The sequence below is a fragment of the Calypte anna genome, chromosome 1 (genome assembly GCF_003957555.1).
Source record: "Calypte anna isolate BGI_N300 chromosome 1, bCalAnn1_v1.p, whole genome shotgun sequence".
NCBI lineage: Eukaryota > Metazoa > Chordata > Aves > Apodiformes > Trochilidae > Calypte > Calypte anna.
Window position 1 is genome coordinate 146,024,440 of NC_044244.1, and position 20,220 is coordinate 146,044,659.

At 37.8% G+C, this 20,220-nt stretch overlaps 1 protein-coding gene across 1 annotated transcript in view; it reads right to left on the bottom strand.

Moving 5' to 3' along the window:
* PCCA (propionyl-CoA carboxylase subunit alpha) overlaps positions 1 to 20,220 on the bottom strand; it is a 276,373-nt gene that overhangs the window by 114,283 nt on the left and 141,870 nt on the right. The gene's annotated exons all lie outside the window — the stretch shown is intronic.

Sequence of the window (20,220 nt, forward strand, 5' to 3'; positions counted from 1 at the left end):
CTTCTGGATCCGAGCCTAGACCAGATTTCACTAAACACCTCAGCTCACTTCTAACTACCACTAACCACAAAGTTCATGGAAACATATGGAAAATAACCTGTTGTCATAGTAATGATGCCAAGTATTACCTTTTGCATTTAATATACAGCAACACTCGTCAAAACGTATGTATCTACAGCTTATCGAGTGCAATGACACTTCTCAGCATCTCATCTTGAAATTCCTGTTAGTCACCAAAACATCCAGACTGGCTGGTAGGAAATGTGACAGACACAAGAGTTCCTGAACAAGAGCAACAGGAATTTCCTGCACAGGTAGCAGGCAGCAAGGCAAGAGATGTTTTCATTGTACTTCCTGGTATCAGAGCACCACCAAGGACAAACGCAGAAGGGTTTGGGGAGAATCTACCTGAATTGTCCCTGGTACTCCACTCTTACCCTCCCTGGTAATCCAACAGTATTTATTGGTTTATTGCAACTTCACAGTTCTTGTGTGAAACACAAGAACTCATCTCAAACACATTTAATAGATCTGCCTCACTGGTGGCATGAGATTCCCTATAAACTTGCAGGCACAGCCCTGCTTCGTATTGCATTTGACTGGAAGTGACCTCATGAATCTGGCTGGTGGCCATCAAAGGAAAGACAGTCTTGTTCTCCAGCAGGGATTATTTTTGTTCAGTCCTGTCTTGCTGAGCTTTGTCAAGTGTATCTCCAAACAGGATGTATGCCTCTTGAAAGGCATGACTATGATCACTGCTCTGCCTGGGTTTCAAACAGTCTCACAGGCATATAATTCCTCTCCCTGCAACACTGGTGGTCAGGAGGGCAAGGTCCAGAGCTACATCTAATACCAAGTACGTGGCAAGTTGTGCTTCCCTCCTTGAACTGCTCTATCCATTTGCATAGGGACACTTCTCAGTTCTGCTGATCAAATGCCTGTGGCTCTGTAACTATAACCTCCAGTTACATTGGCTAAGACAGTTACTTACATGGGAATACTGCTTTTACTTCCTTAAACCAAATTCCTTTCAAATACCTTGTAGCAGACTCTACTTTGATGAGATTCAGAAGGGGCAGGGGAGTTATATATTAGTTAGGATCACCAAGTCCAAAAGTAAAATAAAAGTCGGAGTTTCTTGGATATGGAAAGGGAGTTGTTCGAGTCTGTGAACTACTTTAGAAATGCTGAAGCTTCTATCAAGCTAAGAAAGGGGGTTTTTGGTGGGCTTTGTTGTTACTGTTCTGTGGTTTGCTTTTTGTTTCGGGGTGGGTTGATTTTTTGTGTTTCGTTTTGTTTTTGTTTTTAATATGAGAAGTCTCAGTGCATGGGAAATAATCTCTTTACTCTTGGCCAAAGTTGCTTCCTTAACTGAAAACTCTTCTAAGTCCTCCAAAGGGAAAACATCTGGACTTCTGAATATATTTTCCACTAATTCATGGAAAAAAACAAACAAACTTTTAGTTTCAAAAATCTTAATAAACTTAAAATTCTACATACTGGGCTGAAATCTGACATACTATTTAAATTAAAAGATACTGAAAGAAAAAAAAAACAAACACAACCATCATAAAAGACACAAAACTCAAGGCATTTCTTCTCCAACCCTAGATTCAGAATCCACAGTTTCATGTCTTTCATAGGTTTCAACATGCCTTTCCTTACTTCTCTCAGTTTTGGCAAATGAGATATTACTTTCTTTAGATATAAAGAACACTGGTTGCAGGAAGAAACACAGGTTTAGCAGCGAGATAATTTACAGGTGAATGGGAAGCAGGGCCACAGAGTACTCTGCACTGTTGTCCCCTGCCAGGGGCATTACACACAGACAGGAGAGAGCAAAGGCAGCACCATGGCCACAACAAAAGGAGGCAAGAGGAGAAGGGTGTTATGAATCCCTTCCATACAGAAAGGGGCAGTTCTGAAACTATCCCATATTGCCTTCTAAAGGTAAATATCATGAGCAATAAGGGCACAGTCAAAGAATATGGTGATGGCCGAGCTCTAAGTCATACCAGCTTTACTCTGAATCACTGAAGTTACGAAAACATGTAAAAGGTGCAAGAAGAAAAACAGCAGTTTGCCTGCTTATTTATTTATTTTCAACTTCTACTGCTATTTGTTCAACTACAGATAATGTCATGGTCCTGTAATTTATTTCACACATGGCACAGTGCATTATGTCCCTTTCACCCCCAGCTGCCATGAGAGAGAGAGGGAGGGAGGGAAATACTTGGTAATAATGCAGCAGTTACAGGTCCTGTTTTCTTTGCAACTTTTCAGTAAGGAAAGCAGACAACTGCTAAAAATTTTAGAAACACTATTCTCATGGAAAACAGACAGTGGCTAAACCATTATCTATTCTAGTCAAAAACAAATAGAGAAAGAAAACAGACTTTCCCAAAGTCAAGTAATACCTCTGTCCCGGCTCATCCATTTTGGTTGTCATCAACCAATCAGATAAAAGAAACTCAATAAAACTACAATTTTCTGCAGTTTGTAGCAAATAAACTCCCCTCTCCCAATTCCTGTTGATGATGTAATGAGCTATGATAAATGTCACCACCTCCTAAAGGGTTGTGAAATTGAGTATAGATTTTGGGTTTTTTTACTTCCAATTAAAAATGTGAGTCCTAACACTGGGAGATAAAAACTTACAAATTCTCTTTACTTCTGGTATTTTTGCTCCATAATGCTCTACGTAATCACAGAGAAATCCCAAACTATCATAACAAATTCTCTCGTTATGAAAGGTTCTAAGTGTTTGAAAACCACATTATGTGACACTCCATAAAGCTGTTTTTCAATTTTGCAATTACCTATTCAGCAGTTAAATAAAATTGAAATATTGACTTAAAACAATGTTAATGGTGAAAGAATCATTAAGAAATCCTTCATCATAACTTTCACAGCAGGTGGCCTGTAAAATGATCAAGAATAATGTGCTGGATTCTGTAGCCACCAAGGTCAGTTTCTGCATACAAATCTTTGCAGGGGGAGAAAAAAAGACCTTCAGAAAGTGGGCCATTCATCTGAACCAAGTTCAGAGAATTTCCAGCACTGTGAAAAGATATGTTATGCAAGCACATAGATGTATTCAGTGGGGGTAGACTGAACCAGCTACATGGAGACTACAAAGGAGCCCTCCCATGGCTCATGAATAAGTCGAGGAAATGATCAGAAAAAAATGGAGAGATGTTTAGACAGATGGCCCACTTAAAATGCCTGGGACAGGGCATAAGCAATTTTAATGAAACTTTAGATCTACCATATAAATTGTTTCTTATTTTCTCCTCCCTCCCCCCCAAAGAAAACTCAAGAAAGGCAAATACAAATTTAACAACTCAAACAAGAACCTATCTTACAATGTAAAAAAAAAGGAAAAAGGGACATAAATCCCACACTTTTGAGCAGTATTGGTTTAATAAGTTCATATACAAAGAAATATCCTTCACAGAACCTTCAACTATCAGATGAATATAAAAGCAGGGAATGGATAGATTAAAAGAATTCTAAACAGAAGTGTACTGCCAAACAAAACAAAAGTCTAAGCTTTACTATCTGAGTACTTTCAACACTTTCCAACATAAAAGTTCATCATTGCACAGAAAAGATAAAAGCAGCACTTTCACAGGATTATTTTAAGAACTAAAAATTATGTGAAAGGAACCTAAGAATCTGGGAATATTTTATTCAGCAATTTGAAGTATTTTCAACATGTATTCACACACATTTTCTACATATATTCACATTGATCCATCTAGACACATCACATGCACTTTTACATAAAATGGGGTTCCCTTCTTTCTGCTTAATGTATACATATATCCCTGTCACCAAGGGTATGAAAATATGCCATCACTAGAGTAAATTATAGGTCTGTGTCTGTCATACAAAATAATAACTTCTACTAGCCTGTGTGCCAGCTGATCAGACAAAGAATTACTCAATGGTTATGTCAAATTGTTTTATATTATATTATATTTTCTTACATATTGCATTTGGATTAATAACAAATATTCATATTTATAGCTATGTACTGCAGGAATAAGTAAAACTACGTGGAAGATAAATCATGAAATAAAAAGCACTGCTTTAAAAGGCTACTATGGAGTACACTGTGCTTTGATTCAAAACAGCCTACATCTGGATGCTTCCTCATCCTTTAACAAAAGCTTTTTGGGGGATTTGCATTGACATAACAGCCTGCAATCCGGTGCCCAATGAAAACCTCCAGTCCCTTTATCAGTGAACCCCGGATCAAGGCTAAATAAAGAAACAGTTAAAGCTAGGTCTTATAAATCTGGGGTGAATCTAGCTGCCCAAATCTAAGTGTGTGGGCTCAACCCCTTTCATCTTTAACTGGCAAGTAACCCGGCAGACAACCTCAGCTCACCCTGGCTCACCCTCTTCCACTCTGAATGTGTCTCTAAGCGTGCAGGGGTTGGGGTCCTGTGAACAGAGCCACCTTAACCAGATTGCTTTGCAGTCAGCTTCCCCATCAGCCTGGCAGGGGGTGAAGGAATTAAGGGATCCTCTGCCAAACCTGTTGCCATAGCCTTACAAATAAGATGTGCTCCAAGGATGCAGGCAAACATCTGCAATTCTAACCCTCCTGAAAAGTCCTTCATGGCTCTTCTAGCTTTTAACCTGCAACGCAAAGGAAGTACGATTGCTGTTATAGCCCATATTGCTCTAACAAATCCATGGTACCAATGCATACTTCCAGAGAATGATCTGAGTTATCAGCATCCCTCAGACTGTGGGGGTTCAGATCTACCTCCTGCCTCTCAAGAGCAAGGGCCCAGGCAGACATTAGGGGACTCACCGTCCTACCTTGCTGGTGGTAGGAAGGAGTAAGGAACTGATGGAAACTCAAGAATACAGCTTTCCAGCCTGATGATGCATCCTCTGGGCTCAAGTTTTGGCATTTGGTCATACTCCAGGAAAATTCTATGTAGTTTGCATTTAACCATCTGGATAAAACACAAAGCAATCCTGTGACCTCCAAGTACAGCCCAAGACCTCTCAGTTTCAGAGGAGGGTCAGACTGTCCAGTCCTTCAGAAGATGCCAGCATACTTTGAAAATTACAAATAAATGTAAAACAGGGTATCTAAAGCTCATTTCTTTTCCTATGCCATGTGTTAAGGCTTACTTTAGCATTTGGCTTTTGTTGGAAAAAGGAATTAATGCTGGCAATTAATGCAAGTATTAATGCTGGTAAGAGATGTTGTTCCTTGTCTCATTGCAAGCATTTGTGAGATGAGAGGGAAGGAAACTTCAACTCATGCGTTCATAAGTGCAGAGAAAAGACATCTATTTTCTATATAATTCACAAGTCTGTGCTTTTGATCAGTTCTTTCAAACCATCTTTCCTAAATCAGCAAAACTATTTACCAAAGAACTACTTGCAAGCAGGTGGTTTTAATCAGGTCAGTCAACAATACTGACTTGTGTGTGCTGACAATTGTTATAAAGAGAAAAATCTGTCTGCCAAAAAGACACGTTTTGGGCTCTCTCTCCTCCATTACAGTATTTAAATTCACAACAGTGTTTCTCTATAACATGCTTTTTTTTTTTCCCAACTTTGGGCAGTTGGAAAAACTACTGCTAATAGTACACCCATATAAGAAAAATTACAAACTCTTCTTCTGTACAACTTCTCATGCATTTCCTTGAACATGGAAACAGTAATTCTCTTACTTTGTAAATATTTGAGAACAGTCTCACAATAATTATCTTTCTTACTTTTAATGCTGAAGGAGCTTTGGAACACTGTGCTGCAATAGGAAGGCCACAGTTCCTTCACATCACCCATTAGCAACTGTATTCTTCCATATAACACGATGGCATTGGGATGTTTGTTGGGCAGCCTGCTTTCTGCACCTTCATTCAAATAATGGCTGTGCCCAGTCACAATGTGCTATTTTTCATTTTCTATTAAGTTTAGAATGTTACAGGTTTCCTGTGCATAAGTAGTAAGCAATCTCTAAACTACAGATACTAACATGGAGGTGAAATAAAAGATTAACTACTGAAAAGTATGACAAGGTAACAGCCATTCAGTTTTACATTCACACATAAGAAAACCTTCTATACTCTATTTTTTAAACTTCCAGACAAATGCCATATTACTCTTGCTCTGCTCACACCAGCAGACGCCTGACTTGTAGCCTACTAATCTTAAACTAAATTGCCACTAACCACAGTAACCCTGCATTCAAAACACATTTGCTGCTTTCAATCATCCCTTTTCTCAGAATTTAGAATTTCAATTACTCACCCACTTTTTCAGAAGTGGTTCTGGAGTGTATGATAACTCAGAAGTAATGAAGACAACATATAGTAGGTGTAAGAACATCAGTGTTTTAGTTCAGATCAGTAGTACTTAAAGCAAAATATCCTAATCATCTGCACTTACCCTACACGTTGGATCACACTGCAGAACAGGCTGAGGACATGGGAACCAGGTTCCTGTCAGATGTATGCAAGACAGAAACCAGGTTTCAGAAATGCACCCAGCACACTCCAGACATAAACAGGCATTCAGTGCACAGGACTGGATTTGACTAAATAAAAGTCAAATATGTAGAGCGAGTGTATCAGCTCCTCATCACAAACTAGAAATCCATTGGTACTAGTACACATCCTACCAACAGCTAGATTAAATACTGTAAAATCTCTTATTAACATAAGGATACTTTTATCTAAATAATTTCTGCAGTTACACTCTCTCAAAATCATAACCTCAAGTATTTAATTTAGACACTGGGCCATAATTTAAAAAGAAAACAAAAAATTCATACTTAAATTCAGGCTCAAAGCTCATTTTTTCGTTGCCCCAGTAAAGAAGAGTTATGTTAAGTGCTTGGCATCTGCCATATCCTCTCAGTTGAAAGCAATAAGTACAGCACATTTGACAAATCATTCTGCCAATTTGGAAGAAAAAATATATACATCAGATTGACACTTAAAACTTCCACTTTGAAACAATCTTGGCCAGAGATTCCAGTACTGTTTCTGCTCTCTATTCTGTTACATAATAAGACCTTGAGATTCACAAGAGGAAAACTTTTCACTATGAGGACAGTCAGACATTGGAATGGTCTCCCAGGGGAAGTGGTGGATTCCCCAACCTTTGGAAAGTTTTAATTCTCAGTTTGAAGGGGTGCCAAGACATATCATATAAACAATTATATGATATAGGGTTGGACCAGATGACCCTTGAGGTCCCTTCCAACCTGACATTCTATGACTATGATCTTGAACACACAACTGTTTCTCTATCAGTAATTTACAAGGGTAAGACTGAAAAAAAATGTAACACACCTCTTCTATATTCAGAGGTACAGAGATGCAGACTGCAATATCCACATTCAAAGGCAGTAATATATGATTGAAATGCAGCATTTCTTTAAAGAATAAAATTTGTAAGACCAAATACAATGAAACCTGTTGGCACCTGCTCAACTTAATCAAGAACCAGATCAGGAGCAAGACAACAGAGAGGAAACACATGAGAGGATGCCACCTCTGAGGAAATTTAGAAGTAGCACTGGGACTAAGAATATCACCCTTTTTTAAGACCCATGGGGAACACACTGAGCAATGTAATAAGAATTATAAAGTATATTAAGTAAATAAAGCCCCCAACAAACTGAGAAAAAACTGAAAATATCTTCTTATAGAACATAAACTCCAAGTATCTTTTTAAGGTTATTATCAAGAAATACGTACTGAATGCTACCTTTCCTGTGTTTAGTAGTTTCATACAGGTCTCTCACTTAAGACTTACTGCAATTCCCTTCTGATGTGTCAGTCCCCCTAGAATTGACAAAATTATACTGCTCAGAAGTACAGACAGTATATTTTGCCAGATAGTGAGTAGCTTTGCAAAGAGATGCTTCTTTACTGCATACAGAGGTTCTAGTGCTGGCTGACAGCACAGATCTCAGAGATGTATCTACCACAGACAAGTGTGATTAGAGGATTTGGAAAGAGGTACTCAAACCAGTTTCCAGAAGGCAATGTGACAGCTACTTCCTCTCCGTAACATGTGAAAAACATGACATGTTTCATGGATTCTAAAGCTTTGTTCTCTACTTCTTCTGCTCAGATTCCTATAGAACAAATTATTGCTACTAATTCTGCTAAGTTAGAGGAAAAAATAGCATATGGGAACAACCCCAAGAGTTCATTAAAAATTATATTAGATAACATCAAATATGCCTATCTTCAATAAGTACTAATTCTTCATGACTAGACAATTATAGCATATAGCAGAGCTCCAGTGACTCCCATAACCTTCAGCACATCTTCTGCTGCACTTTCAGCTTACACATGGAGTTCACACCAGTGTGCTTGGTGTCTGCCATCTGATATTAATCATCTTTTCCCTTGACTACTGATGTAAAGAGAAAGTAGCTCTTCACAACAACTTAGACCTTCGACAGGCTGAACAATCTTTAGGTGATGCTTACCTGTAGTTATTACCTTACTAACACAATGAATCTGGGCCACATAAACCCAGGCTCCAATTGTTAAATGAAGTCATAGGTATTCAAAAGATAAATCTCTATTTGCCATCCATGTATTTTCAGCCTTTTAACAGGACACCTGTCATCCTGTAATTGTTCATATTATGGTCTCACAAATAAAGGGAAGAAAGCAAATAAGAAAAAAAATGTGTGTGCGTTTCCTACGCAGCTAGTTATACACATCAGAAAGATTTTCAGAACAAATTACTAGTTAAACTAGGGTTGATTGTGAAGGACAAAAACCTCGTGCCTCATGCTCAGTGTTAATAAGAGACCTTTGACTGCTACGAGTTCTGCTTACTCAAGTTGAAGTAGAGAATCCAGACTGTGTAGGTGGGAGGGACCCAAGGACTGGCAGTAACACAGCTGCATGAAGTTGAACACAAAGTAGGTCACTATCTTAGATTTCCTTCTGCTTATTTTCAGAGAATCACAATAGATATAGCATGGGGACATAAAAACGGCCATCTACTGCAATCTTCAGTGATCAACAGTAGATAGTTAAATAAGGTAAAAGGTATACAAGGCATAAAGTATAGAATTGTGACTACATTTTTACAGTGTACTTAACTACAAGTACCTTTTCCTTCCTTGCCTTTCACCAAGACAATTAGCACAAATCAAAATAGCTTAAATGGCCATAGGACTAACAAGATTTTGAAAACCACTGAAAAAGATTCATTATATTTACTCAGAAGGGTTCACTTAAAACAGGTGTTAAGACTTTAGAAAAGGAAGCCTGTAGTACATCCAGACATGAGATGTCCAAGATCAAAGGGTAAAAAAATAACAGCTAGAAGAGGTGGACTTCATGTCAGTAAACATCTTAAAATGATTGTTATTTGCCTGAGGATACAAGTACCAAGAAAAAAGGATTTGCTGCAGGGGGCTGTGGGAAAAATGTGGAGTTTAAAAGTGCTCTCACTAGGTTCAAGGAAACTAACACAAAAAGTTTGTGGTTTATGGCATCTTCCTTGTCTCAGGACATTAAGGGCTGAGCGCAGCCAGATGAGGACATGCTTTAAATTTCAGTCTCTGGTAGAAGAGTGGGCAGCAAGGTCTGGAGAAAAAAAACATTACTGTATGACTAAGGTGTCATCACCCTTGGCAGAGAGAGAACCCTTAGAAACACATACAACAACACTAGGGTAAAGAGAGGAGCTTAAAACCTAGAAAGGCTAAAATTTAACAAATACTCCAGATTTTTTGAGGTGATTTTTAAACCTGAATTTCAGTAGGCAAATAAGTTATTTGTATTGCAGCACTACTAACTGCAGCAAGACTAATTTTATTAAGCATCAGAGAGATACAGGATAAAGACCTGTCATCTGCTTTCTAAGTCAATGGGTAAACATTCCTGGTTTCAAAAGAACCGAATCCTGCACAGTTCTTTCCTGCCCAGTCTTTCTCACACCAGGGGCTTTGAAGAAACAGGTTAAAGGGAAGCCACAGCCAAAACAAACTCCAAGCACCACATCTAATTAAACAGAGAACTAAACCACCAAGAATGGCCTGTGAAAAATATTAAAGAATCATCCATAATCAGAAAACCAAAAGCCATCTGAGCAGTCTCAATAACAGGGAAAAATATCCAGGTCTTTGAATACTGAATAGGAGCCAAAAAAAGGAGGATGTTTTTTATTTAAAGCACCATCTAATTTCAAATATTCTATCTGAAATGTGATGGCATATCCATGTAGTTTTTCTTTTATGATTCACACCACCACCAGTTACTTAGATAAAAAATACAGTATCTAAGCAGAACAAAGAGGGCAAACTCTAATGCAGGCAGCAGATCACTGATCTTGAGTTGAGCAAGTCTCAGACATTAGGCTGAACTCCAAGACACTGAACAGCAGCACAATTAGCAAATGTTACCTCTCAGAATTCTCCCATTAGATAAATTTACACTGCTGAAGAGCAACAAAAAAGCCTGTGGTCTTACATGTAAAGAAATTAAAAGTTCTTTATTTTTAGCATGACTTGGTAACACACATCCTAGGAAATGTCAGATCAAGAAAGTGCTCTCTCAGACTCCTGAAAGGCAGGACTCATTTCCTCGTTTCCCTCATGAAAATGTTTCTTCAATATATCCAGTTAAAATACACTCACACACTAAAACTATGCAGAAGTGACTTGCCTCTCTAAAAGTTGAAAAGAAAGAAGCCTTAGCTCAGTCTTACATGTTTACACTTTCAATCTTACCCTTAAACAAGACTGAATTGAGCATAACCACACTGAAGGTCAGCTTCTACACTTGTATATCAAATTTCAAGCCAACAGCTCTTTTATTTAAAATATGTTAGATAAAAAGGTAATATACTCTCTGTAAGAGTTCCCTTGAGGTTAGAAGAACCAATAAATTAACTGTTACCATATGTTTGGCTCCTTTTGGCAAAATTCAGTAACAAAACACTGCCAAACTTCTTTTGGCAGGTAATAGTATTTGGTAGCTTATAGTACAACTTGGAAGGAAAGGAAACTGGACAGAAAGCTTAGAAATTAACAGAAGAAATTTTATTTCTATCCTTGTAAATTTAGCTATATACCATTGAAGAAAAATTCTAATTAAGTCAACTCTATGGGTCTGATCTATAACAACCAGCTGCCTCCTCAAAAAAAAAAGAGCTGTATTAAATGCAAACCCAAACACTCCAAGCTACTACTCTAATGCAAACACTATGCATATGATTTTTTTAAACATTGTTAGACATATATGATCTATTTTGAAAATGAGAAGCTTTGTAAAATTAGCATTCCAAAGAGTTAAAACACATATTATTGGTGTCTTATTTATAGTGGGTTTATTTCATTACAAATGAGCATAGTCAGGACCTATTTTCAATTACATGTTCTTAAACTTCACTTATATTAAAATTAAATACTTTCCTCCACACCTTTTATACCTATATAATTAAGAATAGAATGCAACAAATAAAAATCCATTAATACGACACCTCTAATAATAGGCATAAATGTGAAATTCTGGGTATTTTAAGAACATATAATAGACTTTTTCTTCCATTCCAGTGAAACAGTGAGGGCAAAATCTAGCTGGTCCTATTCTCTCACCAAGACACCCATGACTTGTTTTGTAAGGTCATAGATAATATATTAAGTCACTGCTCTTTCAGATATGAAAATGTCCATTTAATTTTATTTTTGTAGCCATCAGTGGTAACGTGCTCTATATTCAGTGTTATTCTCATTTCCAATAATATGAATGTAGCCTCTTGTTTAGCCATGATGGTTTACACTTTAAAAATTCCTTCTCTCTTTTATCAGTTGCATCATTCCATTAAATTCTAATTTTTATGGATATAAATCACTTGCAATTCAGCTTACAGTTACACACACACACACACATCTGGCAAGCAGGTTGACAGGTATGGGCCAGACATTTCACTACTTAAAGTCAAGTTATTTTATGATTAATCTTATATTTGCATTAATTTGATTACAAGCACTTACAGGTAAAAGTAATCCAAAAGTGTAGCTCTAAAGATTAAAATATAAGCTTCAGGAAGGTTTTTCCAGAAATAAAATATTTTTCCTAGTCTACAGATGCTTGCCTCATTGAGCCATTTGGGGTTTTATTAATAATCTTCTCATTACTGCATTCATCTTCTGATTCCTTATTTTTTATTTTAAGTAAGGCAGCTTCTGTGAAGACTTGACACTGAAATCAGAGACTTCATTACCCTGCAAAATATATCCCCAGTTCAAAGTATTTAAGAGGGTTAAACAAAATGCAAACATTTAATGCAACATTAAGCATGTGAAATAAAAACTTGATTGCCTGAAAAAAGCATGCTATGCTGTTACCCTGGTGACAGGTTAAAAAAGGATTGTGAGCTGAATGGCTGTATGATATGAAATTAAAATGTTTCACATTGAACAATCCAAAATGAATTGGGAAAGGTTAGAGCAGAGGAGAGAGAAATCAATTCTCCAATGGCAATGGTGAATGGAAGTGAAGTCTGAATAGGATTTGCCAGTGGGGTGCAACAGCTGCCAAATATCCTGCAGCCAAAGAATTACAATAATACTGATGAAGTGTGCAAGAGCTTTTGGAATCATTGCAGGGAACAGAGAAATACTCCTACAATAATGAGGCCATTCTGTGTCCCATCCCACTTTCGCAGTTGAATCAAAGGAAAAAGAAACGGTTGAAAATTGTAATACTCAATAACAAAGGTATAAATGAATTATCTATCCCTTCAATCAATATCTTATATTTAACTACAGCCTTTGTGAACCATGAATGAACCAAGCATGCTAAAGAATGGACAAATCAAGACACATGTAAAAGTATGCAGACAATATTGAATGAGAAACCTTTTTTTCCCATATATTTTGTTGACAACATTTCTGTAGCAACAGCATCCAGGATAAGCTATACACTACTCAAACAAACAGCAGGACACAACCACTGCCTCAAGGAACTGTACAAGGTAAGGCCCTGATGGTTTTGCTTATCTTTTTTTATGGTAAAAATCCTAGGAAAAACACATTGGTTAAACTTCTCATGTGGAATGATCAAAAGTCAAGAAAGACTTTGCCCTTACAGAAAAACCCCCAATACAACTTCACTTCTGCCCTCCAAAATTCCAAATAAAATATACAGATGGAGAGGGGAAAGACTATGTGGAAAATAGCTGTAAAAATGAAGTATGTGGAGATTAGTGTGCACCTTGTTAGTTCTACAGAATATGTTTCATGCATATACTATTTCCATGCACAAAATATTAAAAAAAAGAGATTTAGGAGGTATAAATCTGCATGAGAGGAAAAACTTTTGTTTAGAAAAGGATCAAAAAAAGCAAAGAAAGAGGTTTTGTGATGAAGAGAGGCTTCTTCAAGAAGAAGAGGTCATAAGCAAAGCAAGGATGAGAAAAGGGACAGATTTAGAAAGGGCCAGGAATATGGCAGCACAACAGAAAAGACGACCACATGTATGCTATGTAAATACAAGTTTCAGCTTTAAGTGAGAAGGAGTCACAGAAGCTATGAGGCTCCTATAGCAGCTGTTGTTTTCTCAACAGACATGTTGAAAATAAATAAAAAAACAACAGGGACTTAGTCAAGTGTACTTACTGTATAAAATGGTTATCCCACCAACAATCACCTCAGCAACAGGAATGCCACTGCTCTGAGGATCTTCCTAATAGATGCTCAGCAAGGTTCAAACTTCTCATAATTATTACCCTCAGAATGATTTCATAATGTTTATTAGCTCTAAAGACTGAGAAAGCATGGATTCCTGAGTGCACAGGACAAGGGGATGACAGGCTATGAAAATTTCTCATAACAGATGATTCTGTTTCTGCAATATATGTTCATAATCATACAAAATTAAGTCTCTGCTATCAAAAGACTACACAAATACCGTATATTACTTACGTTACCAATTCTGATTAATTTAATCCAAATGAAAGAAAAAATTATATATAAATTCTGTAGAAACAATCACAAATGTTACCATGAAATGTCCCATTTCAGCTTTTATACTTTACATTGAAATTCATTTCCCCTGCTCAAAAATACCTGTTCTACATATTTGCATCTACTTGTCTTTAGCACACAATTCTCTTTCTGTAACATCGTAGAAGAGTAAATTATACCAGATTTTAAAGATAGACAGAATAATACAGAGCAGCTGGTTTAGCCGTGGTTAAGATTATGAAAAAAAAATATTTACAAGAGGTCAAAAGAACATTAAGCAACACCTAGACAGATGAGAGATGATTGGCACAATCAGACCATCCCCTTGCAAACAAGGATATCAGAAGAGAAGAGAAGAGGGAGAACAGTCTTAGTACCTTACCAGTCTAAGGGGACAGAAAAACCACACAGCAGAATACTGGTCTGAAGTTGCAGTAGTTACACAAACATATCAAGGACTTTCAAAGTCATAACAATAAAACATGAAAAGAACGCTTGACTTGTTGACCAAGGGAATAAACCACTGAGGGTAAGAGTGTTACTGCCACGAGCTAAGGATGACTGCCTAACTCCAAAGCAAGGGAATGAAGAAAGCCTCAAGCAGGCTGGACTTAAGTCATCCTTACCAAATAAAAACAAAGTGTTTTATCTTTATATCACACTAGAGGATATTTGTAGGGTAATGCACTGTATAAATATTTACCTGTACTTACAATAACTCTATTCATATTATGGTAATTGAAGGAGGAGGAATGTAAAAATCACATCATGCATTTGATACAATTCAGTGCTGCCTGTGACCCTGCAGCAAGTAAGAATTCTCCCTCTTCCCAAGCATCCAGTTCAGATGACTCCAGTGAATTTTCCTCACATCATCCTCCTTCTTAAAATTAATGTAACATACTCTTATTCTGTGCTGCTCCAGCAGTGCAAGAACGGCAGAAAGCTCTCCTATTGGGCAGCTGACCATCCCTCCATATGACCCTAGGCTGGCAAAGAGCTGGCTCCATCCCAGACTCCAGCAGTGTAATAGGTGTAGTCTATGTGAGAGCAAGCACGCTCAAGAGGTGCTGGGCTCCACTGCTCTCTGAGCACTTCCCCCACTGCCCAGTTCGTGCCACATGGAAGCGAGGCAGACATCCAGACTGTCACTAATAAGTATACCCAAGGATATATGTAAGTGCATCTGTATCAAATCAACCTAGACACAAACCTACAATAAATTATTTTAAAAGCTAAACATATCCAGTTCTCTTCTTGCAGTTCACCAGTTGTGTTCTGCCCACTCAGCTGGACCCCTGGATTTTTAGAATTTTCCAACATATAAAAATTCAGCCAAACCTACTACAGAACTTGACAAAAACTTCCTTGTATTTTATCTGTAATTACTCACTACACACTTTCCCTTCCTGTGCAAGTATTATTTTACGCTCAGAAAACACCATCCATTTTAGGTCTCAGAATACTTTACACATGTTGATAAATAAATCTTGACAAAACCTCAATAATGTAGTAAAGTACTAAGGCCATTTTGTCTTTTGTAAGCTGAGTCCCAATGCAACTGACTTCTCTAAGGTCCCACAAGAACAGTTAGGTGTTTAACTCAAGACTCCTTAATCCCAGTTTTCTATATTAAAACCACAAGAGAGCAAGAAAAACCTTCAGGGTTTTTTGCTAGCAATATAAAACATTTTCCAACGTCTCACCATGTTTTTGCATGTAGTATCAGGTAATATGGGCATGCCTCACTGTTTTTTTCCAAGTCATAAATGATGAAAGGGTAAAACCCATCGAAAAATTAGGAAAATATACTTAGCAGCCAACACAAGCAACACATAGGAAGTGCTGTAGGCAATTGGGTTTAGCAGTATAAACATCACATTAGTAGACCCATGAGATAGCATGATGTAGCCACACCTGGAGAGTCACTCTCCTATTCCCCTCCCAGCCCACTAATGAAAACAAGTCTGAAGCCAAAATGGGAAGATTCAACTGTACAACATCATTTTTGGTCTCAAAGGCTAACTAGATCAAACAGACGTAAAATAAGCTGGATTGACTTCAGCCAAAATATGTTTCCACTTGAAACAAGACCGAGGTCTGTCGAGAAGACCTTGGGATTTTGCTAGATGCTGTAAATCTGTTCAGCAGCTGTGGGTGGCACCAGTTTCACAATAAACTGTACTATAGAGTAAGTAGGAAAAGCCCTAGGTAAAATAACTGAAAGCTGAACAATGAAACAATCATCAATCATTTATGGCTCTTTCCTGTAGGAAATATGGGTCCCTGTTATCTGGATATCACGGTGAAATGTTCACATGAGTATCTGGCTCACAAAATACCTTGCACTTTCATTAGCTAATTATCTTTTTTATTAAAACAAAAATACCAAACAAAAAAAGAAACAAAAAACCCACCACCATACGCCACCACACATTTTTCCCATGCAAACTGCTTAAATAACCAGTTACATGGAAAAAACTATATAGTAAATGTCTATATTTCTGCAATTCTGAGCATGCACATGTATTAAGCAGCTTTTCTAGCTAAAGGTTGGCAAATTTATTATAGAAGATCATAGGTGAGGCCAGGGACACACAACAACGCAAATAATGGAAACTCACCTGTGGGTACTCTTCCCAAGTCGTAATACAATTTATTCTAACACAGGAAAGGCAAAATGGCCATCAGCTTGTGGCTGGTATTAACCTCAACACCACCAAACTTCTGCAACAAAGAATCCTGCTACAGGGGTCACATCTAATTGAAACTATCTGAAGAAAGTTGAGTGTTTGATCCTAACAAGGCAATCACTCCCTTATCACCTGAGTACAGTCTAGCAAGAACCTTGTAGTTGATTCAAGCCACGCAAGGGATTGCAGAATACCTATTTTCTGGTCACATCACTGAAAATATCAACTGTAGAAGTGACACACACACAGAGCTCATGAGGCTGCTACTAGTCTGATCTGTGGCACAGTACAAAGTGTGTCTGAGTCCCTTTTACAGGCCATCCTCTGCCCATCTCTTCCTCCCTGTGACACATTCCCACCCTTGTAGCTTTCCCACAATAATTTCATATCATGAAGACTTCACCTGGTTCTGTCAGAATCACCTAAAATAAAGTATATCTGGTTTTAGGCTAAGATGGGTCATTTTAGCAAAACCAGAGCAGAAAACAACCACACACAATATTATGCCTGCAGATCTGGATGAGGAGGAAGCAAAAGGCAAAGGAGGAGCAGGCTGGGACAGCGATTCCTTATCTGGCTCAGCTCCATTTCATCTGATCACAGTCTCAGTAGCACTGCTAGTGAAAGGACAAGCCAACCAACAGGACTTCCAACCACTGTTCTTTCTCTTTAACTACCTGCTAAAATAACAATCCTGAGCTTGGCTGAATAAATTGTAGGGGGAAAGGGGAACTCAAAATACCCCTAGTTGTGAAAAGAATGCATATTATAAATAAGGCTTCCAAAAAGGGAAAGAACACAAACTTAACATAAGCATATAAATTCAGGTCAGGAGAAGGGAAAAAAAAATAGTCTATTTGGCAACTGTGATAACTTTAGATGAAATAATGCATGATTTCAAATTACTACTTTTCAGTGCAATTGTTTACACTAAAATTCCTCCATTGCAAAAGAAAAAAATATGCTGTCAACAAATAGTGCCAGAGAGCTGAAATTCTGTAGATGATCATCAACATGGTGATGCAGTTTTCCAAACCACTAGGAGAATGTTACGGATCAACTCTGGAACATGCAGCCTGTACAACCCCCTTACATACTCCAACATGGATTTAAAATTCACAGACTCTGAACACCCAATTCTGCCACAATGAACCGCAGCCAAGATTACAACTGGTCTTTTTGATTTGTTGCCAGTAGCACAGGTTCCTACTCTGAACTTTTTGATTACTAATATTTTTCAAACAGATTGCAGTAATACCAATAAAGATGTGCTTTCTATGGCCACAGTCCTACTTCCTAAACAGTACCCATGACATGGAACACCTTCAAAAACAAGTCAGGAACAGTTTGGGTAAGTTAAGAAGATGCTGTGAGGAATCCCTGATGGGTCTGCAGTAACTTGTATGGCTCCATAGTCCTCAATCCCCCCTAGAGGGAGTCCACTCACTGTCCAGGACACTGCATAATCCTTTGACCTCACTCTGCCTTTCTTCTTTCACTTTCCTTTCTTCCTTCCTTCTGTGAGGAATGATTTTGGGGAAGGAGTGTTGTTACCAGGTTTGGATTTCCTCAGAATCACAGAATCTGCTAAGTTAGAAGGGACCCATCAGGATCATTAAGTCCTACTCCTGTCCCTGTGTAGAGCACCCCCAGAATCACACCGTGTGCCTGAGAGTGTCATCCAAACTCTTCCTGAACTCAGGCAGGCATGGTGCTGGGACAGCTCCCCTGGGGAGAAGCTGCATACCAGTAGCCTTTTTCATTAACCTCATTTTTATTTGGCCTCTGACTGCTTTACTATCCCTATGACAAGCAGATTTAACAACATACGTGGATTGAAACAATGGTCTATTCACTGAGAACCACACTCAGATGTCACTTCACAAAAATTTTAAGGCTCAGCTTCTGAAGAATTTATTCCAGTGATGCATATGTCACAACAGATAGAAAAGATCATCCTTTGAAAACTGAGCTGAGTGCAAGTACACCCTATCATGGAAAGAGAGAGTGAACTTTCCTGTACTGAAAGTATTTGTTAGCTCTACCATTTAAAATTTGAAAAATCAGACCCTAACTTAGTCTTACCAAGCACAAACTTCATGCAGTCAGGCTCTGATAAGCCTTCTCTGCTCATGCTAGAATGCAGAAAGGTTTGAAGAATTTTAAAAAGCTAATTTTTTTTCAAAGGAGGAGTGTATCTGTTTCCCTGATGCAGCACAGTGATGAATGACCATGCCCAACAGCTCAGTTGGGCATGTATTTGACATTTCAGTTATAGAAGTTGTACATGTCCTTTGTATTTGACATTTCAGTTATAGAAGTTGTACATGTCCTTTTTATTAAGATACACAGACACATACTACTGAATGAAAATACTTGAAATAGAAAGAAAATATTAGGAGAATGTTCAAGAATTACACTCCTTTCCTTTTCCTGCTATTAAAAGGACATTTTACAAAGCACAGAAAGAATCTCAAATCAGTGCAGGGAACACAATAGCAGTTTGAAAATTAAATCACTTAAATCAACAATTAAATCAACAACTTAAATCAACAATTCCTATCCTTACTCTACATACAAAGTAATCCATTACTTTTCTATAGCAGTATCAGACTACTTAACTTCCTCTGCTGGCCAATAAAAACTACAATCAAGGCTCCTCCAAATTTTCCCTCATTCTTTTTCTATTTAGGGAACAGGGCATCAGAGTACCTGTTCTTCTCCTTACACCATTTGCTCTGGAGGAATAACTTGTGGAAGGAAATAAAAAGGTGCTTTACTTTCCCCCTGTAGGTGCCTAGGGCAAGCAAAGGCCTAGCCCTAGTCATGCTATATATTACAAAGCTATTATGCTTGCTGGTAGCTTGTTTGCTTATTTTTTCCTATTATTTCTGGTGTCGTTTTGTTGTTTGTTGTTTGGTTTTTTAAACACCATATGGTACTATTTATCTGTGCCTTCAAATAAAAATACAGACTTCTTGAAAGCACTTTTGATTTATTCCTGACTATTGTAAAAATAGTAATATAATGCACTGTCAAACCACTGGTATGGAATGCAAATAATGTCTATACTGCATTCTGACTTTACTATCACACAAACACACACAGCTACAATAGAGAACAAGGGCCAAGAGGAAAGAACCATGCTGAAGTCAGGATTCATTGTATGCAGCCACTGTGAACACAAACTACCCAAGCAAGGTTCACAAATTCAGTTTTTGTAATAGAACATCTAAAGTGTTGCAGTAATGGGCCAGAGGACAAGGAAAGCTAGAACATCCTGGAGGAAAAAAGCCTTGTGTTCCAAAAGGAAAAGAAGTGTAGTGAAGTAATGCAGTGGCTGCCCACTTAACAGTACCACCTAGGTTACTAGCAGGTTCTACTCAAAAGAATGGGTGAGTGGGAAACAAGAGCACCAAAAAACATACATTAAGCAAGGTGCTGACTCTTACAACATTTATCAGTCAGTGTTTTTAGAATCAGACCCTAAACTACTAAGGTTCTACACGAAGGCAGCAAATTATTCATGAATCCACACCATTT